Below are 25638 nucleotides of genomic sequence, written 5' to 3'. Positions count from 1 at the left end.
CAGAGTGACAGGAATGCATCCTGTTTCTTAACTGTCCTACGAGTTAAGTGCCCAGGATCCATCCATGGGTCCCCAAAGAAAAAACCTTTGAACAGACACTTACTAAGGCACATGGGTATTTTCAGACTTTGCTAAGCAACAAATTTTCACTGTTGCCAGTGACAGTAGCAAACTCTGGCTTCGTCATTTTTATAATAACTGTCTTGATTAGAGAAATAGAAAAGCAGCATAATCAAAATGTTAGCATAGTAACTTGTATTAGAAGGTTGGGATGCATAATGAGGGAGAATTTTTTTCCACAATTGGAAATAGTTACAAGTGCTTATATGTAGGCTTATGGAACTCTAAATGGAAAGCATTTTTAAGAGTTACAGAAGGTTTAAGGCAGTTTGTCTTCCCTAAGTTGTGAGTTTGGGGGTTTTTTTCAACAGAAAGTTTTACAAGCCTTAGACAGACTCAGGAAATGACACGGGTGTCAGAATATATTTGCACAGGCTGCAACGGTATATAACATGTTGACATTTGGAAAAATATTGTTTCTTTTAACCAGATTTTTATCAAAGGAGTGGAGTCCTTCATTCTAAGATGAGTGACTATAATTAGATGGTTCCCCAACCAAATCCTCCTACTCTCCCAGCTTTTGATACAACAGTAAGTTATTTACTCATAGAATAAGCCCTGCACCAAGCTAATGAGATGAACAATAAATGCATCATTAATTTATGCTAGATACTATTCTGTTCCTTTCATATCTATTGTCGTTATCCTCCCACAGCACTCAAGCTAATTCTAATTGACGGTTTTCATCAGCAAATTAAAAAACAATATACTCCAGACTATACTGATGAAAAATATAGAGAGTAAAACAGTATGTTCTAAAAGAACAGCACACTTTGTTATCTTTATGGTGCAGAATGAAAGACAAATTAGCTAAAGAATGCTGTGCAAGTCTTTTTATTGCTTTTATGATAATAAGAAGATACTCTTTATTTGTTTTGATTGGATGGTACAAATTCATTGTCCTGTTACAAATTATTGATATGGTTGAAAGTCAGCACTGTCTGGTTTAATACTTACAGGTGTTTCCTTCTGATAGTTTACATTTACAATTTAAATTGCATTTGGAAAGCTTAAATGACTAATCCTCAACTTAGAGGCACTCTCCTATGTAGGCACTCTCCTATTATGGAAAATATAAATCCAGTGTCAAACACCCTTTTTTTTGTTAAATACACTATTGGTAAAGAATTTTTTACTTGTCCTGTGGAGAGAGAATTACAAAGTTTTAAGGGGAAACTGAGGCAGGGCCAGCCTGAGGGCCACGCTGGGCCTGTAACAACATCTATATAACAGTAAGAGTATAATATGTCTTATTTCTAACATGTCTTATTTTTTACCTGCTGAAAAGCAGTTGGCTTTTAGAGAAAATAACCACCACCTCTCCAAAGAAAACCACAGCTTCAGCATGTATTGATTGTGCAGCTCTAGGGCAGGATATAGAAAATCTTTCACATGAGCCACTCCACCCTCCCCATCCTTCTGAAACTGGACTGCACCAGCAGCTCAAACTCATTTTACACACAACTTTTAAGATGCCTTCTTTAAAAGATCATGGTCCCTTTCTTCTGCTCACATGCCCTTCTAAACCCCATGCCAGGCAACCTGGACCTCTGGCACTGCTCAGGCTCTGAACTCAACACATGTAGTGGTACATTTGCTATCCTTAGGGAGCTGCTTGCCCTCTCTATAGCTCAGTCTCATCTCAAACTGTAACTGTGGCAGTAATACATCTGTACAGTGCTTTCATGTTACAAATATTGCTTGGACTCTGAGTCCAAGCAGCCATCACTATTTTCAACTGGTTCTCAGTTGATAAAAAAGATTAACTGCATTAATATTTGGGTTATGGCTTCAAACTGAAAGAGAGTAGGTTTAGAACAGATATTAGGAAAACATTATTTAATGTTAGGGTGTGAGGTCCTGGAACAGGTTTCCCAGAGAAGATGTAGATGTCCCGTCCCTGGAACTGTTCAGCTGTTCAGGCTGGACAGGGCTCTGAGCAACCTGGTCTAGCAGAAGGTATCCCTGCCATGGCAGGTGGTTGGAAATAAATGGTCTTTAAGGTCTCGTCCAACCCAAATCACTCTATGATTCTGTGATGTTACTTTTGTTTTATTTAATTGTCTCCTACAAGCCGTACACTTACAAGACAATTTTAATGTTCCTCCCCCTTTTCTCTCCTGCCTTGTCAGTAGTAACCAGTTCTCTCACTTAGGTTTCTATTCCACATCTATATTTGTGAAAGTTCCCCTTCCTCAGGCACATGTTAGTCAAAGATAAACAGTGTAGTTTTATGACTATCATGGTATTTTAATGTTTTTCTAACTCAGTAGTCCATAAATAAGCAATATCAACATGGTTTTCACAGTTGACAGTATCTGACATTTCATAAAATGCTGTTCATTTATTATCATTATTAACCCTGCCTCTGACCAACAAAAGAAGTTATACTGGCACATGAACCTATAGTACTCCAGCAGATTAACTACACAACACCAGCAGGATGCCATTCAGAGGAAAAATGCCATGTCTTAAAAAATAGATCATAAACTGATGAGGAGCCTACAGCTCCCAAGCCACACTTCGAGCAGCCACAGGCCTTGATTCTTCTGTCAAAGTGTATCAAAGGAAAGGAGCTGCAAAGGGGACAAGCACTCTGAAAGCTTGCAGAGACAGCAGGTGGTCATTTCAGGTTACTGCTGTTAAAAGGAAGTATTGCGCATGTGTATTCACTTTTAGCACCCAATTAATGTTTTAAAGAGATTCTTGAACACTTCTTATAATTTTATTATTTTTCACTTTTATTGTTTTAATGCCCTCTGAGAACCCTGAAAATCCAATGTCTTTTCCTTTCAATTTTGTCCTTTTCTATTTGACACACTCATTTATCTGAGTTTCTTAGCAAGCGTGCAATTAACATCTTTGTCTTTCCCTGTCCCTTCCTTATTTGGAAAATGCCTTACTTCACATGTGCAAGATACAGTATCTTACAGCAAACAGCACAGCACACCACAAAACTCAAAAACTTCATCCCAACTTCCCAGAGCAAGACAAGGACCTAAAGAATAAATTTAAAATATCGACAGCAACGATGTAACAGCAGCCATGAAGTAAATGATAAGGGAATAAATTCTGGTTTCAGATAGCTTGGGTCCAGACATTCTACCACTAAAATTTAGATTGCCAACTTAAAACATCAGAGCACACAGTCAGTAGAGGCAACCTTGGACTCCAACTACAGAACTAAGGTAGAAATACCAAATCCAGAGCTCCAGTCCTGAAATACTTGACTCAGCACCTGCTTAACTTGAAGGCCCCTAAAGCCAGAGTGTATGCCTGTAGGATTACCAAGCTATATTCTTTTACAAGTTACTACTCTTTCCTAATTTGACGGAAGTTTTCTGTGCCCTCAGAACTACCTCACTTAAAAGGAATTGACACTTCTAAGGCAAACCAGCATGTAAGCAGTCCCACCTTTGCCTACGAGGGGGCAAATCAAATAGTCATTCACTGTGCAGTTAAAACATACCAGGTTGGATACTTGGTGAGAGGGTCTGCAGGTACCTACTTTGGCAAATATGTCACCTGGCAAAGTCCATCCTGTCCCGGGGTGACGTTCCGAAGCCGCTTTATTCCCGAGCCGCCGCTCGCTGCCCAAGGGCGCTGGGCCTTTGAGGCGGGCCCGGGGCCGGGCCGAGCGCGGGGCAGTTCAGCGGCCGGGCCCAGCGGCCCGGGGGCTCTGGGCTGGCGAGGGAGCGCGCCGGGAGCGCTGGGCTGCTCCTTGGGTTTCTTTGTGCTCCCGATAGCTGGGAAAAGCTCCTGGTGCGTTCTTCTTGTTCTTTTTGCCTTTCCCTCCCCCTTGCCCCACTGCCTCCCTTCCCTCCTTGCCGGTCCGGGGAGCCTGCGGGGTGGCCCCGGCTGGTCCGAGCCCGGGTGTCTGTTCCCTCTCCGGGAACTTTTTGTATTTGGAGGTTTGGGGGTTTTTTTCCTGTTCTACCCTGTTTTGTTTGTGTGTTAATAAACAGTTTGTTTTTTCCACATTCACTTGCTGTGACCCATTTGTCTCATTGGTGGAGGAAAAGGGGAGGCCCTTTTCCCTTCGGAGGGGACACTCATTCCGGAGTGTTTCCTCCTGAAGTGTTGTCTTCCAAAACCGAAACAGTTCCTCCAGCAGTCAGTGAAAAGGCAATTCAAAGCAAAAAGCAAAGAGGCTCTGAATTGTAATCAGGAAAAGACTCTGCTGACAACTACAGAAGCTTAGCTAAGTAATTTTCCTGGCTAAATTAAATTTGTGCAGTAAAGAGCTAATGTCAAATGATACAAACTGGTGTCCTTGGTCCTAAAATGCAAAGAGAGGGTGAAAATAGCATTCAGTAATCTTTCATTCAAATCAGGTCCTCTTTTCTGGGCTGTCACTGACAGCTGAATGTAAATTGCACAAATGCTGCTGCATGCAGAGAGTAGATGCCAGCAGTCCTTCTGCAGGCATGCTTAAGCTGTGCGAGTCATTGTGTCGCTTGTGCTACCTCTTTTCTTGTGACTATTGCACCCCTTTCTACATAGTGGATCAGCTTCAAGGGCAAAGTTAAGATGGCTACTGAGATTGCAGCCCCAGCCAGATTACTTCATGTTTCACATCTCTTTCCTGGGGCTAAAGAAAATACAAATGGGGCAAAGCAAACAGCTCTATGACTATCACTCCTGTCCAGCTCTGCTTTAGGAAGAAACACGACACATGCTCAATTCTTAGAAAAGCTAGTTAGAAACGCTTACCATTAGGAAATAGTTCTTTAGAGTGGAGGTGGTGGAAATGGACGTGCCCACTTAGAGGTGTGAGTAGTATGGTAAAGGTAAGAGGATATGATTTCAGGCAGAGGATTTATTTGCTGTTTTCTGCTTACTGGTTAAGGCAGTTTGCCATTCTCCTTGCATGATTTCAAATGACTTTTGAGCAATTTAAGTCACTGCACACAATGCACAGGACTACAGATTAGTTACTCAAGGAACTGTTTTGCAGCACGTACCTTGCAGATACTTACACTGTTTATCAGAACTACCCACAGCGGAAGCACTTGCTGCAAGCAATTATGTTGTCAATAACACATGACTGTAAGAGAGCTAATATGTGCGTAAGTGTGAGAAAGCAAGTTTGGCCAAAAAATGAACGTGAGAAAGGTGCTGTTAAAGATTGCTGAGTTGCCTAAAAACAAATATTTTCTTCTGAAGAGGGTGCGGATTTGTTAATCCCAGGTGGTCAAGAGAAACATGAGATTCATTTTTGTTCATTTAATGCAGCAGCAACACCACACTTTGTCTAATCCAGTACAGGTGATAAAGTAACCGAGCATCAACAGAAAGACCCACAAAAGGATTAAATTTAGACTCACAGAATCATTAAGATTGAAATAGACCTCTAGGGCCAGCAAGTCCAACCATTAACCCAGCATCTCCACTGTGTTCACCACTAAACCACGTCCCTAAGTGCTACCTCCACAGGATTTTTGAACACTTTCAGGGATAGTGATTCTACAACTTCCCTGGACAGCTGTTTGCAATGCCTAATCGCTCTTTCATTGAAGACATTTTTCCTAATATCCAGTCTAAACCTCCCCTGGTGCAATTTGAGGCCATTTCCTCCTGTCTTGTCAGTTTTTACCTGGGAGAAGAGACCAAGACTGTTTTTGTATATTACTGTTTCCCTTGGAGCATGAGGTCTAAGTAAATTATAAAACTTCAGATTCCATAAACACTTAGAAAAGCATGTTGCTTCCCAGCATTCAGATAAAGATCATCTTCCTTCCATGTAACCTTTGAGCTCCTCTAGATGCTAAGATTCAGGAATAATTGTCCTGGTATCATATAAATAGATTTTTTCTACGATTTGACATACCTCAAGGAAGTGGCAGATTTATAGCTTATCTTCCAGTGAAGTGAGGAAAGAATCCTTCACAACTTTATTTTCTTTACCTTTCCTATTTTAATGGGAAAAAAAACCCTGTCTGCTTACCTTTGTTTAATATGCAGGTAAGAAAATATCATACACTTTTACCATAGTAAAACCGCTTCATTATCTTTCAAAAGTAAAACTCACAAATAAAGTAATTGTCATTAGTCTACGTGTTTAATAAACAAAGAAGGTGTTGATACAATCATCCAACAATCTTCTTCCTAATGCCTGCCTCAGAGAATGATTCAAAAATGTGTCACAGCTTTAAATGTAAACCAACAAAAATGATTTTTAATATATTTTCTATAATAGACTTTGGTACTGAAACTTTTAAAAATAAAACTGCTACAACCCTGCTATTACTTTCTTTTCCCTAAGATATTTCTCAGTAATTAACTCTTGTCTAGATCCCTTATCTATATCCTACTATTAAAAGCCATTATAAACCATTAAATGTTGTTAAAATAGTTGTCTCAATTTTCCATAACTTTTCCTTATTTGGTGTATTCTTCTTCTATGCAGAAAATGCACCAGCTGCTATTTTTGGAAAATATCTGTATGCAGCATATTGTACAGAACTTTATTTTTACCCTTCTACTTGTAAAAAAGAAACCGAAGCTGCAGAAATGCGTTGGCCTTTAGGAATAACCCACCCTCCCAAAAAGTGAAGATTGGACTGACACTTTCATACAAAATTAAGCTAGTAGAATTCAAATAGAAACATATGGGCAAAGAAGCCAGAATTGTTGGCATTACCCAATATCAGAAACTGAATTTTAGCCCATGGCCCTCACTCACCACTGCTTGCTTTCTTTGCTGATATTTTTCAAATGATGGTTATCCAATCCTAAATGGATTACTTCCAAAATTCTGCTTACAGTGGCAGTTTGTTTTCTGTGATAAATGCGCAGGTTAGTTTCTATCTTTCTTTTCCTTTCATGAATAGAATTGAAAAGTCACTTTCCTAACCTCATTAACACTCTGATAGTTGTACAAGAGGGTTCACGATGTCCCTTGGAAACAGCCCATATTAAAGCATCATGTGAGAAGTGGAATAGTAAAGGATGAGCATCAGCAGTGAGGACATGCCTATACATCTGAGCACTATCTCTCGGGTGTCCTGTGTTTCCCTTGGCCTCTGGAGTCATATTCCATTAGCCAACATACTTACTTCGCCCACCTTATTTGAAATCACAACTGTGAGAGTAGTGGTATTAGTAGGAATTAGTTTCTATCGTGAAACATGCAAAAAACCAAGATTTTTCTTTGTCCCTCTAGTCAAATGGACGCTTGAGAATACTGACTTTCATTTAAAAAATTGAACAAAACCTTCATCAAGGATGGAGCTAGTGAAGCCTAGTCTGATACAACTCAGTGCCCTCACAGCCTTCTCAGAACACCACAATGAATTCTGACTCTTATATTCATCACATAAAACACCACAGCTGCTACCACAAAGGGTGTGCAACATGCCAGTCTTGCCAAGCTTTCTTTCACTGGAGATGGTAACCTTTTTTTTTTTTCCCTTTGCATTCCATTTACCAGTTACTTCTGATCTGATTGAAATTGGCTATTTAGGTTCAAAACTTATTGGAAAAAGTGATGAACAGAGACAGAGGGGTCTTAAATCATCCTTTCCTTAAGAAACTAAGTAAAAAAACTTTTACAGATATGAAGAAAATAGTTTGAAATATGACTACATGTACGCTCGCTTAAAAGAGAGCAACAACTTAGGTCTTTTGAAGCTGTTTTGTGTTTGGATTCTAAATTTAGGCAAAAGAAAGCTTACTAAAGAGATTTTGGAAAGGACAATACAAAATATAAAACAAGGACTCTGTAAAATGTGACTGACCATTTTGCCTCACAAGCAGCTTTACCAAGCTCAGAGAAGGATTCCAAAGCAGCTGTTGCTTGCAGGGGCTAGATAGTAAGAAGGTTTCTCATAAATCTAGCTTATGCCTTTTTACTCACAAAAGAGTTTGTATTTCTACTGCAGATGGTATTCTGCTGTGTATGATGCTCTTTCAGTACAAAGGAGTACAAAAACCGGACTGTAAAGGCTTTAAGATTCACAACACTTTCTTTTCTTCTTAACTAGTACCCTGTTTACAAAGATCCAATTACTCCAGTCATCTTGTTTGCAGACATTAGGTCAACGAATAGCAGGATGGATACACTTTCTTGTGACTTGGGTAACCAACATGAATAACTCATTCTGAAAATTATTCTCGGAGGAGCACTTACAAAGTTCCACAAGCCTAATGTGGTTGTAAGATTATTTGATGAACTACATACAACACACACAGTCATATAAAAAAATCATTAGCAGGTCATGGATAATTCACAGATAGACAAAGTTATTAAATCCCAAAGTGTTTATATACAGTGAATGTCTATGACCTACTCTATTCGGTACATGTGTATTGCAGAAGTATATTGGTTCTTTTCTGACACTTCATAGATATTTACATATACTATTCTACAGTCTAGAGTAGGAAAAAGATGTTAGGTTAACAAGCTGCTTCTGAAAAATCCAGCAATCACAGTGATTCATAAACCAAGACCTGATAATCCCTCAGATTTACTTTAAATATTTTCTTGAGTAAGCTATAGAACACACAAAACCTGTATGTTCTATATTCATATTAGAAAAATGCCTTCAGTGTTTCAGAAAAACAGTTTACAGGAGCTCATTAAATTATTATAGGGTTGTTTGGAATCCTGTTCCAGCAGAGTTACTCCATGTGTGAATGCCTATTGATTTCAGTGGAACTCCTACTGCACTATCTGCTCTGAAGTCTTATTTCTTTCTCATTTAAAGTCCTCACTACTGTGTTTGCTCATTTCATTTTATTATTGATTCAAATCCTGGTGATATTAGAGCTAACATATCCAGAGCAAATCTATGAAATGAGAGAGACTACATATCAGAATGCTAATGATAAAGATGGTCATTCACAAAGAGAAGACTTAACTATTTTTTTAAAGACTGCTAGGTATAAAGAAATCTAATAAATAAATGACACTTAATCTTTCTTAGCTCTAATATACCATGTATAATCTTATTTGTCTCCATTGTTTTTTACAGAAACCTCCCTGCAATGTAAGATTAATTCTATTTAATAATTAAAATTACTTAAAAGCAAAATTGACTACTTACAGGTACAAGCACTGATTATGTTAATTTAAATTATAAATGCTTTTTCTTCAGTGCAATCATGTATTTTTAAGTCTTTTAGACAATCATGCTTCAAGCACATTTGCTATGTGAATAGATAACTTGCATATGGTACTAAGTTTCCAATTTAATGTAAACCTTTTTTAATTTTCTTTCTTCTCTTCTTTTTTAACTGAAAACATTTTTTATTCCTTATCTATTCCTCTTTATATACAATGGCTATTAAAAAAAATTACCTGTTTTATCGTTTTGATTGTTTAACAATTTCATGCAGAACAATTTTTTTTTTCAGCACAGATTTCCGTATTTTGCTTGGTTCCTCTGTTGCTTACATCCAAATAGGGAAACTCTGATGTAAATACATGCAGACCTGATTCTGCAAAAATACTTACTTAAAGCACCTGTAAGATGGCCGTGGCATAAAAGTACCTGCTTGAGTGTTTAAAGCTAGGCAAGGGCTTATGTGCTTTGCTACACCTTAAAAAACTTAATTGTATATTCAAGGGGTTATAGCCAGCCATACAACTGTATGCTCAGATCATACCTTGTTGATAATCAAGCAGATTCCAGGTATATGAAAACAGCTCACTGAAGAATCAGCTCTTGATAGATCATTTGCAGGCTATTTACAATCAAATCTCCTTTTAACCCTTCATAGGAGCACCTCTAGCTACTGTTTAATATATTCAGAATAACCCTAATTGCAATGTGCTGGATGCTCTAACAGTTCAAATGAATGCCTGAGGGGCAGTGGAGCCTCAGTAATGACAGGAGAAATGGGATTTAACTCATCTCCCTGTAGACATACATATCGAAGCCAATCGATTATTTTTGCTTTGTAGTTACTGGAAACATGTAAGGAGGGTTGTATTTGGGAACATAACAGAGCAAATACACTGCTAACTTGTCTTAAAAGAGCCAGTGCATTAAGTATAAAAAACAATGCTGATTCACAAGACAAAAAACCCCCCAGAGCCCCAAACAAAAACAGCAACAAAAACAACAAAAAGAAACAACAAACAAAACCACACAAAACAAAACCAACAAAAACGCAAATGCTTTTGGCCAAGTATTGCTGAAGAGAAAAATGGTAAAAAAGCAATAATCTAAATAAATAAGCCCAATAACTCCACTAGAGTATACAGATGTGTGATGCAAATTCAGAAGGTTATACTTCTAGGGAGGTGTTCATTAGTCCAGGACTTTATGAGCGTTCTTGAATGTTCCAGAATCTCTAGTGCTCAGGGAAAAAGCATAATCTATAATGCAGAAAAAGCATAGAAATATTATCATTAGTCCAGCTGTTGTAACCCTATCTAGTTCATCATTCAGTAGCCTATCAACAGTTCTTCACAAAAGATTCCAAACAGCATCTTTTAACTTTTCAGTGAAAAGCAGAATTTCACTGTGTACAAAGTAGGTTTTCTGGATGTGAGCTGGACATGCAAGCACACCAAAGGTTTCCTAATTGTCTGCCAGGTGGATTGTAATTTGTCTGACAGACACTTCTAAAGGAATGATCACAGTTTTTGCACTCCATTTTCGGGCAGAAACGGTTCACAAAGGTCACTCTCCAAAACTGAAATGTCAGACAAATTACCATCCAGGCTGCAAACTCTGCCTCTGAAGGGTACTCAGTGTGATTTGCAGCTTCAGGGTTTCAGGTTTTTATTGTTCATTCTCCTGAGAAAATCACTGTGGAGCTCATTTGCTCCTGCAGAACTCCAGCATAGGGAACTCACAGAAGGCATGACCACCAAACGTTGTTCTTTTGTTCACAGAACAGCATCTTATAGAGGTCAAAGGAAAATAAGTGGTAAGCTGATGCATCTCATCACTGCAGAGATGGCTGACTGAAAGGGGCAAAATCAAAGTTCTGTTTCAAACTTGTATCATGCAGTACATCCTCCGCAGCCAATTTCTCAGGAATAATAGAGCAAGAGAAAAATCACAGCACCTGCAAATAGCTTAAGAGATTGAAAGGAAGTCTGTAGCTGTGTGTTTAAAATATGAATGTTTAGATGAAGGTTCAGTTAATAGTTTGCATGTGATTTTTTTATTTTTTTTAAACATCCCAAAGTAATTTTTTATCATGTTCCCTTGAAATTAAAATTATTACCAATATGGATATATTTTATTAAAGAGACCATTATGCATCTTCCATCACATACTAAAAATTCATATAAAACCAGACTAAAATCTAAATTTTTATAGGAACTTAGGTGAAACTATACCAGTTGTCCTACTTTTTAATTCTCTTTAACCTATAGGAATGAGGCGTAGGTTAGGGACTCTGAGTTCTGCAAAAATATCATTACATAATTTATGTACATGTGGATATAGAGACTTGACAACCTGCACTGCCTCATTTTGCCTGTCATAAGTGGTTTACCAAAAAAAAATCAAAACATTCCTGTGAAGGATCTTCTGTTCAAGTTAACAATGACAAAAATCTACTTTGAAATAAGAAGGAGGCACATTTGCTCAAAATTCTAGGTTGGAGTCTTTTGTAAAGAGTGGGCTCTGGACAGGTCATTAGCACTTAGACATTATCACGACTTCTGATTTTAAGAGCATGCCCACAGGCAGAAACTGCAGGGCTCAGGAACTGCAGGGCTCAGGAACTGCAGAGCAAGAGCTTAGTGGCTGCCTGCAGTGTTTATTTCATGTTCCCAAATGCATTTATGGTTGGTATTTATGGCTAAAGAATAAATAAAATCATTCTTTTCTTTCCTGGCATTTAGAAACGTTATAAGAAAACATACTGTAGAAAATATTTCTTACCTGAATCTGGCCTAATTCTGTCTATTCACCAGCCAGAAAAAAAAAGGCTAGTTGTGCATTTAAATCTGGTACTGACGTTACCAGGCAGTGTTCACTTAATTAGGTCGCACACAGCTGTACTGAGTGACCAAGAAAAGTTGATGGTTTTGGTGGTGATTGTTCTGATTTTCCCCTATTATACTTGAAGTGGATATTTTGGTAAAGATCTTTACTTTATTGCACAATTACTAGGTGCATCAGTACCTCCGTTAAGTGATGTGGTTAATGTTATCTGGTGGATTCTTTCTCAAATCACCTGACTATAATATCTGTCTTTGTAGGCAGATACTTGATATTCCATCACACTATCCAAATCTGTAGAACCTATGAGCAGTTCTTTAGACTTACAAAGCTCTGGGAGGGAAATAAAATTTTTACATTAGAGATGGAGAACAAGGGCAGGGGCAAATGGAGATGACCAACCCTGTACCACAAAGGATATCTGTGCCTTAACTGAAAACTGACCCTGGATTTTTGCATTCAAGCTAAGTACCTCAGCCTCTAGACCATCCTCCCAAGTGCAAAGATAACTGCATATTAATTAAAAACTATTAGACGTGCAAGACTTCCATATGCACTCATCACAGAGATTAGTAGGTTTAAAATATTGTGCGTCACTCTAATCTTCCGAGAAAAGGGATTTAAATATATTACCTCATCCCATCCACAGACATCTTTTCCATTATCATTTTAGGGACCTTTAACAAGTGGAGGACAGATGGGAGAAAGTGTGTTAACATTAAAAATGCTTTTTTGAGGCTCTAGAAAATACTGACTGAGGATCACCTTCATACATTCAGTGTTGATGTTCTATTAAAATGGTTTCTTCCCTTTCTTTTATACTCTGGCACTTGCAGCAGTTAATAAGTTAGCACTTTTCAATTCCACCAAAGTTATGTCATGTGGTCTGAGTAATTTAATTATTTCCAGTGTAAGTTAAATAGTCACATTTAAATGTAGCTCTTACAAAAAAAAAATTGATATTATCAGTTCAATTCTACTCTAGCAAAATCAAGCAGAAGCCTCTTGAATCTGAATAAAAATCTGAAGCCACATGAACTATTAAAATACACAAAAGTAAAAAAAAAAAATTTGTAAAGTAAATACTAAGAAGATAAATCTCAAAAATTCCAATCATGCATATATTTCACTGATATAAAATTAACAGTTCAGCCTCAGAACAGAACTGATTAAAAAGTATTTAAGATGGATGTTCTTAAAGATGGAAGAATTTTGACAATGTCTCCTAAACTTTGGTCTTGAATTTGCAGATATTGTGAAAGATATTCAAACATGACACTGATGAAGTAACAAACTTAAAATTATAAATCAAACAGTAAGGGCCCAAGTCAAAGATATCTCACCACTAAAAAAATGTTTCATAATGAGTCTTGACACTTCCTTCCTTGACTATACAGTTCCCAGCATATCAATTTAGAAGTGTCAATCAATAGATCAATCCCCAACCACTGTTTTAACATTTGGGGGAAGTAATTCAGCTTATTAGAGCTATTTATGTGTATTTTTAAAGTCCTGATGCTTTGCTTTAGGAGTTAGTGCAGTTTAACAGCAATTACTGTGTGCATCTAAATACTGTCCGTGTTGTATAAAAATGTTTGCTACCTTAAAAAACAAGAACTGCAAGAAAATGTCAAATTACAGAAGGAATCCCACCTCACTGTTAGCTGTGGAAAAAGTGGTTTTTGCACTAGTTGCATTCTGGTTTTAATCTGTCTGTAAGACAGTATAACATAATTGAAAAGAAAATAAAAGCCATGGTGTAACCAAAAGCAACCTTACTTTGAATAATTGTCTTGAATTTCCGTCCAGTCTCATTAATGGGTATCCTCAGCAAAAGTTATGAACATTTCATTTTTAAATATTTATTGCAATTTTTAAAGGTGGGTTGGTAAAGATCACTCCAGCTCTCCACATTCCTTCTCTAATGCTCACACTTTAATTAAGCTAGTCCATCAATGTCATACACTGTTTGGAGAATGGATGCAGGGCTAGGACTGTTAGCACTGCATATGGAAAGGACTTTGATTTAATTAACAATAATATCTCCATAGAGAAATTAAAGGCTATCATCATTCTGTTCTAATAAATTGGATTCGGGCTTTTTTGTTTGAACAGGGAGTGGTGAATGATGTTCAGGTCTACTTCTTAGAAGTGGCAGGACATGAAATAGAGATAGGTTGCAGAATGTCGGTAAGTTCAAACCACTTAAAAAATAAATTATTACTTCACTTTATTGGAAATGTACCAGGAGCACTGCTCTGCAAACCAGTCCATGAAACACTACAGCTTCCTCCTTCTGTGGGCTTTTTTTAGCTGCTGGGATGAAAATTCAATTTCAATAACAATACTAAAAATAACCAGTCTGTAGTTCCATCTTGAATGCACAAGACATTCCTTGTTGATTTTGCCTTGGCAGTTAACTCACTGAAAAGGCTGAGTTAAGGTAATTACTCACATGAGGCAATATTCAAAGGAGACCAAGATACTCTGAATATATGTTGATATTGGCAAATGAATCCCATTCAGCTTCATGGGTTTCCATACACCTTAATTTGTTTTTCATTTTGTACACTCCACTGAACGTCTTTAAAATAATAGCCAAATATATTTGTTAAAAAAAAATCATTCTGGCTAATGCATGAAGCATAGAGTTGAACTTGGACCGTGAAATAGAGAGAAGATAATGCTCACTTAAATTCTCCCTAAATGCAGTTAAACACCAGCACTGGCACAACTGCTTTCCAATATTTGATTAAGGTACAGAATGCAGCATTAAACAGGCACATGATGGAATTTATCCCCTGTTTTTTATAGTAGCTTCTAACTTGGTGTGTCAGAGGCAGTAACAACACATGAGAGAGGTAGAAGTAACAGTGGTTGTTATCATTTTAATCCAAAAAACATGTATTTTAATGTCAAACAACCAAGAGTGAGAACCTTGCAGAAAGATAAATGGAGCACTCTGTTTCTGAAGTAGAAGTACACTAATCAGTACCAAAAGGGAGGACTGATGATGCTAAACAGAACAGGGGGCCTGAGAAAAGAGCAAGAATTGCTCATAAATGCTTTAGCAACAGCTGATAGGAGACTCTAAAGTATTGATTCTATTTTTTATTTTCCTAGGCTGTGTGAGCAAGTAAATAAACAGCAGGACAACATCAAAACCAAGACTATTCAGATAGAGATGAGAAAGATCAAAGTAATCATGAATATGTTTTATCATTGTTTCCTGCTGGCAAATATTGTTAAGTGGAAACATAATAGGAATCCATGAAAGCAGAAGAAGAGTTATGCATTTTGTCCTAGAAGACAATACATAATAAATAATTAGAGCAACAATACACCAGTTTAAGTTTAAAGACAAGAAAAATGTGCTATTATTACACACAGAAATTGAATCCAACAATAAGCAATTCTAGAGTATTTTAGAACACTTCAGTTGGACCTTCTGTGTGTGGCTTGTTTAGCTTTGCTGTGGTTTTGTTTGCTTGCTTGTTGAAAGAAAAAGCTGTCACCATCAATAAACAAGGATGATTAGATGCCTTTTATCAAAGATAACATTTCCTCTAGCAGAAAAACATTTTTGAATTGAGAAGTCCTATGAATAATCCTAAGATCTTGCTGAGGCTGTACTCGATTCAAGGTAGCTTCAATGAAGGAACAAGCACCACCTAAGAATTGTACCTTTATGGCAAAATAAAGCAAGTTCAGTCTCCAAAAAGAAAAAATTAAGCAAACTCTATACTGCATTTAGCTGCCATGACAGTTAAAACAGGGAAGAATAAATAATATTTTATGTAATCTTCCGGTAGCTCACTTCTCTATAAGGAAGGCATAATCAAAAATTATGACTCTATTGAATTATCTGAAACCAAGCAATGTTAAATATCTCAAGCATATCATAGAATGCTCTTGATATGCTACATATGGAAATTTAATAATAGGACATAAATTACTATGAATAAATTGTAAGTATCTCTTACTGCCAAAGTTTGTTTACCTTACTGTTTGCACAAATCTTCCCACTTTTTGAAGATTTTCTATGGAGCATTTCTTCTGATAAGAAAAATAAATATAAGAACATCAGAAATATTCATCTATTTAGAGAAACATTCCATGGTTCAGGAAGGAAGAAAGGACTAAAATCATTAACACAATTTTAGGGAATATAAATTGTCAAAAGTAATTAAAGGTTCTGTAATCATTAAGAACCACCAGATATCTTTCTTTCCTCACATCTTTGAAGTTCAGTGGTTTTCAACTTTTAAAATTTTGAAGTCTACTAGATTTTCCAGAGAAGATGCAGCTTACTTCAAAAACTATTCATATATATAGAATGTTGTGGAACATATATTAACTTTTCTTCTGCCTTTCCTATTTTGAAATTTTCTTAGAAACAATCACAGACCCTCAGCCCATGAATGACTGATCACAGTCACAAAACCTTCCAATGTCCCAATTATAAGCTCCTGGGGGGAGAAACCTATGGTAACCAGTCTAGAGGTACTGTTTGGAAAGATTTTATTTCAGTTCATTCCTTTATTACCTTCCCGACTGTGTACTGCAGCTGCTTTAAAGTTTTGGTATTCTACTTAATATATAGTTTTCACACAAAATCTAGTTAGAAAGAATTAGCTTCCAGAAGATTCAAATAATTATTATTTTTCTTAATGAATGTGTTGGACAATTCTGGACATTCAGCAACTGTTCACATTTCAATCATAATTTTCTAGTGATCTTTAATCTTCCTAGCTTTACCCATTATATTTGTGTGGTCCCATTGCCATACTATCATAAATTCACCCAACCCAAATTTTGTTCAGAATAGCTGCCATGTTAACTGCTCTTCTGGACTAGATTTGTTTCAAGCAACTCCTATATTTATAGTGGGCCAGCATTAAAATTCAATGTCAGTGTAGGTTATAGACACCAAACTAGGTAATCATTCAATAACTGAAAATAGTGGGAATTCTAAGAGGTCAACGTAGCTGCCCAGAAAACAAAGTGTGTTTCCTGAGGGAAGAAGGATTTTGGCTTCTTTCTTTATAGCTCTGTTCAAATTCTTAAGGTTGCACAAGGAGGACATTGAACAGCTCACAAAAACTTCCAGAAAATAGTCCTAGAAACAGGAAATGAAGTTAATGCGATGCCAATGAAGCTTGTAAATACATAACTCTAAGCTCAAAACTACATAAATTTAATGCACACAGTGCACTACATTAATCTACACCAGTATCACCTTGTTTACAGTCCAGATACTCCTTAGACATGGCAGCCACCCGACAGCAGCTGCTTGACTTTGTACATTAATTTAAGAATTTCGGGGGGTTGCTTTTTGTTTGTTTGGGGGGTTTTTTGGGGGGTGTGCTGTGTTGTTTTGTTTGGTTGGGGGGGTTAGGGTGGTTTGTTATTGGGGGTTTTTTGCATGCAGTTGTATAATATTGAGGTGAGTAATTCTACCACTCAAGAAACAATGTGATGTAAGGTTGACTTGTCCTTGAGCGCTCATGGACAACCACCATGGCCAGTCACTGCTTCTGGGCAGAGAAGAACAGCCTGAACCTCAGCAAAGGCAAATGCAGGGTCCTGGTGAAGAATATAGGTGCATGACAAAAGTCCACCACGTCTGCACCCCACCTTCATGAGTCTCAATATTGTTCTGCTGTCAGCAAGTAGTACAGCTTGAAATCCTATGGCTTCTCTATAGTAGATAGTCTACCTGAAAAACAGCCTATCAGCTTGCTGAGTTACATCAAGCAGAGCTATATAATTCAAAGTCCCATGTGGAGACCAGTGCAGTTTCACATAATGGAATTTTTCATTTTTTTACTCTTCACTCCAAAAAAGTAAAAAACTTCACATGAAATCATGTTAAAGGTTAAGACTGGAAAGTAAAGCACTCCAAAAGGAAGGAAATAAAATAAAGGTGTACTGTGCAACATAGCTCAGAAACATTGCAATTTCTATGTTGCCTTATACGACACATACATGCCAACACGTTCCTTTTCCTTTTCTTCTCCCTGCCCTGTTCCTTCTGGCCAAAATGACCCACAGTCTTTCATTAGAAAAAGACCAAGCACTGTGAATGAGTCGGTTTTGTCCTTTGGAAAAGAAGAATGGTGATACCAAATCAGGTGGATCTTCTCTCTGGTGACCCTAATACTGACCCATAACAGATGTCTCAGCTCCAGTATAAGAATAAAATAAGCATATGGTGCAAAAAACTCTCTGGAGTCCAGTGATTTGCAGCTCAAATGTTTATAAAACTGTTATGATGAATATTCAAATCAACATGAACTGAGCTTTGCATTCAGGAAGTACTGTAGTAATACTGAAACTGATGGAAAATCAGTTTGACACTCAAAATTAGTGAAAACTTTTGTTTTTAAATTCTGCACTGAATAGGGATAAGAAGGGAGAAACACAGAAAATCTTGACATTGCTGTGAAAAGAAATTCGTTGGGTTTTGTTGAAGTAGTTTAAGACTACATCTAAAGCATGTAACAAAGGGGAACACAAGGAAATCAGTAATTTTGTATTCTGCAGGGTCTGGATGGCAAAGTAAATAAGGCTTGGGGATATGTACCCTATGATTCAGAACATGCAAATGTTGAACAATTATCCTCATGGTGACCACTGAACAATTGTGTATAAGTGCATGTATGAACCACATATATACACATATGGTGTAGGGGGAAACTATGTCAAGTGTTAATCCAACTATAGATTCATTGAGGAGCTGAATAAAATTTCCATATATTTCCCACATTCTGACATTTGAAAACATGATTTTCTGTTTTTCTTAATCTGTGTCTCTGGGGTGCAAAAGGCATATATTTATACTTACACAAAGTCTACTGATTGACAGAATTTCTTTTAAATGTCCTTTGAGACACAGGAAGTACTTTCCCTTTGGTTATGTTGTTTTTTAAAGATATACATGGAATATACATGCACTTGAAATATTTCATTACAGTATTTTAAATAATCACAATAATTCAACTTGATTTGTATCTTTTAAGTTCTTTTTTCCCTGTGTACTGAAGTTGACTTCATTAAGGAGTCAGATGATGTCTACTTCCCACAAGAAAAAATAAAAAAAAGGGCTATTGAGAACATATTCTCCTCCTTCTCTTGTAGGTCATTTTGATATATAACTTAATTCCTCACTAACGTTTTTAGAGGCATACTGAAGCCTCCAGACTACTTAAATGTAGTAAGCATTTAAGCACTGCTGAGCCTTGACCTATCCTGTCCCAGCTATGGGACTTACTACGGGCAAGATCAGTTTATAGACACTTGCCTTGGGGCCTCCAATCAGTAACAGAGCAAACCATACAAGTCACAGAATCTCTACAGCTTATCTGCACAAAACCTCAAGTGATGTGGAATTTTGGTACTGAGTACCCTGGATTTTGGTACTGAGATGAATTTCACTCCAAGAGGAAACATTGCTGTGAGCAGTGACAAGAAGAAAGATAGCTATCAAAACAATTTTATATAAAGGATATTAAATCCTTATTTTATTTACAGTCCTTCTGAAATTTCTATCTTTGGACTCACTTGTATGTATACACTTCCCCTTACATCATTGCAGAGTTTTTCACAGGTTTTACTTGACAAATTTACCTCTTCCAAAGTCTTGCTTCATCCCTCAGGAGTACACCAAAAGCTCATAAAAGCATATTGCAAACTTTTAAAACCATTATTTAGATTCTTTGCAAGAAAAGTCTGGGTTATGGGAAACCTGATGATTAGGAAGCCTTTGGGTGCTTTCTGATTCTAGACTTGTTACTGTAAATTCCACGTTTCATTCCCAGGGAATGCAATAAGCCAGAAACATCAGAGTATACAAGGAAGCAGCATCTTGCCAATCAGCATCAACACAAAAAGAAAAATGAAAAGTAGTCTTCAGTACATGAAGGAGATAGGAAGAGCTGTCTGTGTCTCACTCTTATTCTCATACAGCTTCTGCTTCCAACATTTTTTAAATATTTGCTTTTACTTCCATGCTGTGGTCAAGAAAAAGCTCAGGTTGTTACTAAAATGTCACTAGGCAGTGTATCTGAGGATATACATTTGAAATCTATGTATAAAGGTACATTGATTCAGCTGACCTTTCCATGTTAATGTGAATACAGATATTCTAATGGCTAATGCAGGATGCTACTGCATGTGCACACCATACTTCCACTTGCTTCATCTTTCCACTGTACATTTGTTTACAAGTACCAAAATGTCAATACCAAAAAAAAAAAGCACTCAAAAACTTTAACTATAATGAAACCTGTGAGATTTTTCATTTGCTTTTGTCTGAAGAGCACAAGATTAAACTGAAACTGTTCAGTAAGCTGCTTGTAAAGAGCCAAGGAAGACCTTAGAAAATAGGCACATCAGCACTCCTAGAAGACATCTACATCAAAGAGTGCAGAACAAGTTACAGACAGCAGCTACCCCAACTTTAAAGGAGTTAGCCCAGGCTCCCATGTCTCAGTAGCCTGAAGCTCAGGCAGACATATCGATCCTGATGGAATGCAATTTACCTTGTCCTGGTGTACTCCCAATGAATAAAAGGTGCACCTTGTTAAGGAAAATGGTGTTCAGTGTGCCAGGGGCACATACTTTCCTTCTGTTCATGAATTGCCACAACTGTGTTTCAACTGAGACATCACCTCTCTGTTAGTTGCCCTATTTGATGCCGAAGCTAAGCCTGACTACTGTATGCAGAAAGCCAGGACAGTTATTAAGAAATAAACCATAAACCCCTTCTAACCATAAAATGCTTCTTGTTTGACTCAGAAATCCGTGCTTAGGAACACACACATTTCAAAGGCAGTGGCACTGAAACCTTATCGATCCACCAACACACTTCTATGTATGGCTGTGGCTATGTTCTGGTTTGCCTGTGGGGAAGCATTTTCTGTGTAAATGAATTGCTGCTTCTTCAGGTGTCAAATGTATAAAGCACACAAAACAGCTAGAAACCATCCAATAATATCATATTATCTCATAAACCTGACCATTATTAGAAATAACTCAAGAAAGCATTACAGTGGGTGTAGAGCAATTTAAATTGTGATGTTTTGGATAGAATGATAGAGATTTGTCACCTTTAGAACACGTAGGTGACAAAAAAGCTTTCAGTCCTAAAATGTGCCTTAGATAATTTAAATGTATATAAATTTTACAATAACAAACTAAAGCTTGGACACTTAGGGAACAAGTTTAATAGTTTGTGTAGATGGAGAGGGATTATGTGTAAGGCAAGAAAGAAGAGGTTGGCAGCTTTAAACCACCTTCATATTCTTAGAATTTTAAAGCTGGTCCTGATCCAACTCAGGCTTCTGCTTTATGCTATAATGTTTTATCTTCTATTGCCAAGAATATCTGGAAAGCAGCAGGCAAACCAATAACAGACAGCAAGACAATGGTCAGATCAACCTTTTACAAGAGAATTATCCAATGGAATATCCAGTTCTTAAGTGCGATTTCTGCTTGCTTTCTTTCTTTGAAGAAGTAGAGAAAATGCAGGGTTAAGCATGAACCAGCACCAACTGTTGCACTCACAGTTTGGAGATCAGAATAGGGTTCTTAAGTTTTGTCCATAGCTTTGTTCACTGGATCACAGAAATATTTCCTTAAAATAATTTAAGACTCTGATCCTGCTTTCAAATAACTCAGCAGCAGTATCATTGTTTTCCCATATGGAATAACCAATCAGAATTTTAGGTATTATTTCCCTCCATTTATGCAACTCCAAAGCAGTGTTTACCAAGGAAGAATCCCCATGTGGTTCTTCACTGAATACTTCAGTGACTCGCATCAGTTTTCTCCATAGTCTGAGTTTTACAGCTTCAAAATCCTGCAATGATACTTTCCTACCTCAATGTGCATCAGTCCTGAGTACACCCACAACTGGGAGACACATGAGAAATTTAATCTTTGCCATGTACTATTCACTCCACTGTGCCAAGAACAGCAGCAGAGCATTGATTCTGCCAGACCATTATCATATATTTAGTGCTGGTTGGTAGCCAGTGCCTTGCAGGAAGATCCAAAACGCTGCTCAGTGAAAAATGCATCAATCTCAGAATGTTAGATGAACAACTTCAGAAGGGAAGCACTTGAAAATGTTTCTGAGAGGCAAGACAACCCTCCTTCTCCCAGAACTGAAATTCCAGACTGAAAAATACACCAGATTATTCTTCCCTGTATATAAGGTACGATCAGTTAGGTTTTAGTCTCTACATTTGACATACAAGAAATTAATCTTTTTGGCAAACAGCAAGAGTGAGAAAGGTTCCAAGATGAAGGAAAACCAGACTGCTATCTAAAACTGTCTACAGCTTCTGTGGACCTGCCCAAGCCCAGTGTCCAAGGGATCCTCATGGAACTGTGGCTTGGGCACCCCAGCTTCCCTCAAAGGCTGACCCCGAGTGATAGCCTAGCTTATACAGCACAAGGTTAAAACCATACCAGAGCTCACGCTTTATAAGCCATGCTATCTTTCTTAATTAATTTTCAAGCACAGGTGGCCCCAAATACCTGATCTTACTGTTATATACTGATAATTGTTAGACTGTTGTTCACAGAAGAGTCTTGTTCAGAGTATTTCAAAGGTTCTCTTGAATTTAGTAAATCAAATTTGTTTTCACCCTCTGAGACTAGAACGAATAGATTCATGTTACTAAGATGACCTGCCTCTGTGCAATTTCCTAGATAGCAAAATAGCAAAAACAACAATCTCTAAATCCATGGTTAATAAGGTTCTTTTCTCTAATAATATTTGTGGCACAGGCCAAAGCATGACTATATTGTTACAAAGGCTTGGATGACCTACGTAGCTTGTTCATGTCCTTGCTGATTATCAATCTTTGATACATCTATCTAAAAGAGATGTCAGTAAACATTTACACCACACCTTTTTATCCAGTGTTCTGTTTCTATGATAAATGGAAGTCGCACCTTAAAGTAGCCGAAATTTCAGTACATGAACTTTTCAATGCTGAATTAAATTTCTGCTTCTATCTTCTTATAGAAGCAAACTGCAAGATCCTAAAACAGGGGCAGACCATAAAAAATCTCAAATATTCCTTAGGAAAATGTATAAGTATGTAATGGGGATCAAAGCTGAATATATAAATCCAGGATGTGAAAGAGAAAAAAACACTCTCAAAATGTCTAAAATCACTGGCAGATAATCTATCTGCCTAATGTTAGACCACCAACTAAAAGATAAGGAAAGCATAAAAGGGGAAAAAATAATCCCTTCATACTATAGGGGAGAAAATAATTAAGCCAAAAATCCACTGAACAAAACCCCACATGTACAATGCTCATAATATGCCCGAGCATATTCGTGCATCCCTCAATCAATGTGTGTGTAAGGAAGTATGAACCAAGAACCAAGATATAAAGACAAAATATTACAGAAGCATGGAATATGCTGAGTTGGAAGGGACCCATCAGGTCCAGCTCCTGGCCGTGCACAGGGCATCCCAGGAGTCCCACCATGTGCCTAAGAGCATTTTCCTAATGCTTCCTGAACTCAAGATATTGTTGCAACCACTTCCCTGGGGAGCCTGTTCCAGTGCCCCACCACCCTCTGGCTAAAAAACCATTTCCTGATACCAAACCTAAACCTTCCCTGACTCAGCTTCATGCTGTTTTCTCAAGTCCTGTCCCTGTCATGAGAGTGAAGAGATCAGTGCCTGCCCCTCCTCTTCCCCTCATGAGGATATTGAAGACCACAATAAGGTCTCCCCTCAGTCTCCTCCAGGCTCAACAAACCAAAAACCTCAGCTGCTCCTCATACGGCTTCTCTTCCAGACCCTCCACCATCTTCACAGCTCTCCTTTGGATGGTCTCGAGTAGCTCAATGTCTTTTTTTTATTGTGGTGCCCAAAACTGCACACAGGACTCAAGGTGGGGCCAAACCAGAGCAGAGCAGGACAATCCCCTCCCTTTCCTGGCTGGCGATGCTGTGCCTGATGCCCCCCAGGACAGGGTTGTTCCTCCTGGCTGCCAGGGCACTGCTGACTCATGTTCAAACTACAATCAACCAGGTCCCTTTTCACAGTGCTGCTCTCCAGCCTCTCATTCCTCAGTCTGTCCGTACACCCAGGGTTGTCCCATCCCAGGTGCAGAATCTTGTCCTTTGTTGAGCTTCATATGGTTGGTGATTGCCCAGCCCTCGAATTTGCTGGGGTCTCTGCAGGGCCTCTTTGCCCTCAAGGGAGTCGACAGCACCGCCCAATTAAGTGTCCTCAGCAAACTTACTTATCTTACATACTTACTATCCCTTCCAGTTCTGTGTCCAAGTCCTTTATGAAGATGTTGAAAAGCACAGGGCAAGGACGGAGCCCTGCAGAATCCCACTAGTGACTGGACACCAGCCTGATGTCATCGCATTCCCTATAACCCTTTGTGCCCAACCCATGAGCCAGTTGCTCACCCATCGCAGAACACGGTTATCCAGCTGTGTGCTGGACATCTTGTCCAGAAGATTGTATCTTATGAGAGTCAATATTCAAATCTTTGCTGAAGTCCAGCATATATTTACAGCAGAATAATGGTATACAGCCCTGTCGTGTATCTATGGAGATAAGAACAGGTTTATAGGTACTAAAACACATTTTGTTAGGCTAAATCCCATAATTGATAAAACTATCAAGCATTCATACACAGAAGTCCTTCTTTGGGTAATTACAGAGGGTATAAATTTGCAACTATATATGCTGGTCTAATTGAAGGTAATAATACTGTTTACATACCTGTTTTGCTTGTTTCCTTAGGAGTCGCTATAGCAAAACCTCATTACATCTAATTAAATGTCTACTGTTTTTATTTAATACAATAATTAAGATTTGAAGAAAACTGTGATAGTTGAACAATGCACTGACTTAAATTATCTCTCAATTTCAAAACAAAACTCAACAAGAAAAACCTTTTAAAGAATACCTCAAAACCACTGAATATCACTTCTTACTCTTTGTCCATCAGGATATACTTAAAGTTTTCGGGACTTCTTTGAAATAGCTGACGAATCGGCCCACTACTAAAATTGTATTTTAAAAGTCAGTGAAAGCAGTTGTTCTACAAACTAAAGAAAGATATAAAAAGTGAACCCATGTTTATCATGCAAAATGCTTTTAGGTAATTTCATAAAGAGAAGCACTGGAAAGTAATTCCAGTAAAAATGAAAGTAGAATAATAGAAGAGACAAGCTATGGTACAAGAAGGAATAAAAATTTTTAAATGTTACTGAACCTAATTTGAAATAATTGTTAAGTAAAAGTGTTTTTTAGAATATTAAGCAGATCTTTAATCATCAGTTGAAAAAATTTAATACTAGATGACAAAATTTCAGGTTATTGGCAAAGTTTTGCAAATGAAAAGTAAAATTAAGTGGTTCAGTTGCCTGTGTGAATTTGGATGGAAAATACATTTGTATAAATTTTGTTACATAAAACCATTTAGGCACCAACTCTGTAAAAAGACACATCTGATTTTGTGAGCGTTGTGTGGCTTTCACCTCTGGAGCATTTTGGTCCCATCTAACCACTCCATGCTGCACAAACACTTGACATTAAGCGTATTATATTGTCTG

At 37.6% G+C, this 25638-nt stretch overlaps 1 long non-coding RNA gene across 1 annotated transcript in view; it reads right to left on the bottom strand.

The window, feature by feature from the left end:
• The window catches only part of LOC120409972, a 42720-nt gene extending 38904 nt beyond the window's left edge, over positions 1 to 3816 (bottom strand). The window contains exon 1 of the long non-coding RNA XR_005601863.1: positions 3629 to 3816. This is a non-coding gene — a long non-coding RNA (uncharacterized LOC120409972). The remainder of the gene's footprint in view (positions 1 to 3628) is intronic.
• Between the last annotated feature and the right edge of the window lie 21822 nt (positions 3817 to 25638).

The sequence above is a fragment of the Corvus cornix genome, chromosome 4 (assembly GCF_000738735.6).
Source record: "Corvus cornix cornix isolate S_Up_H32 chromosome 4, ASM73873v5, whole genome shotgun sequence".
NCBI classification, from domain to species: Eukaryota; Metazoa; Chordata; class Aves; order Passeriformes; family Corvidae; genus Corvus; species Corvus cornix.
The sequence above is the reverse complement of the archived record's forward strand: the minus strand, read 5'-3'. Positions and strand labels throughout refer to the sequence as shown.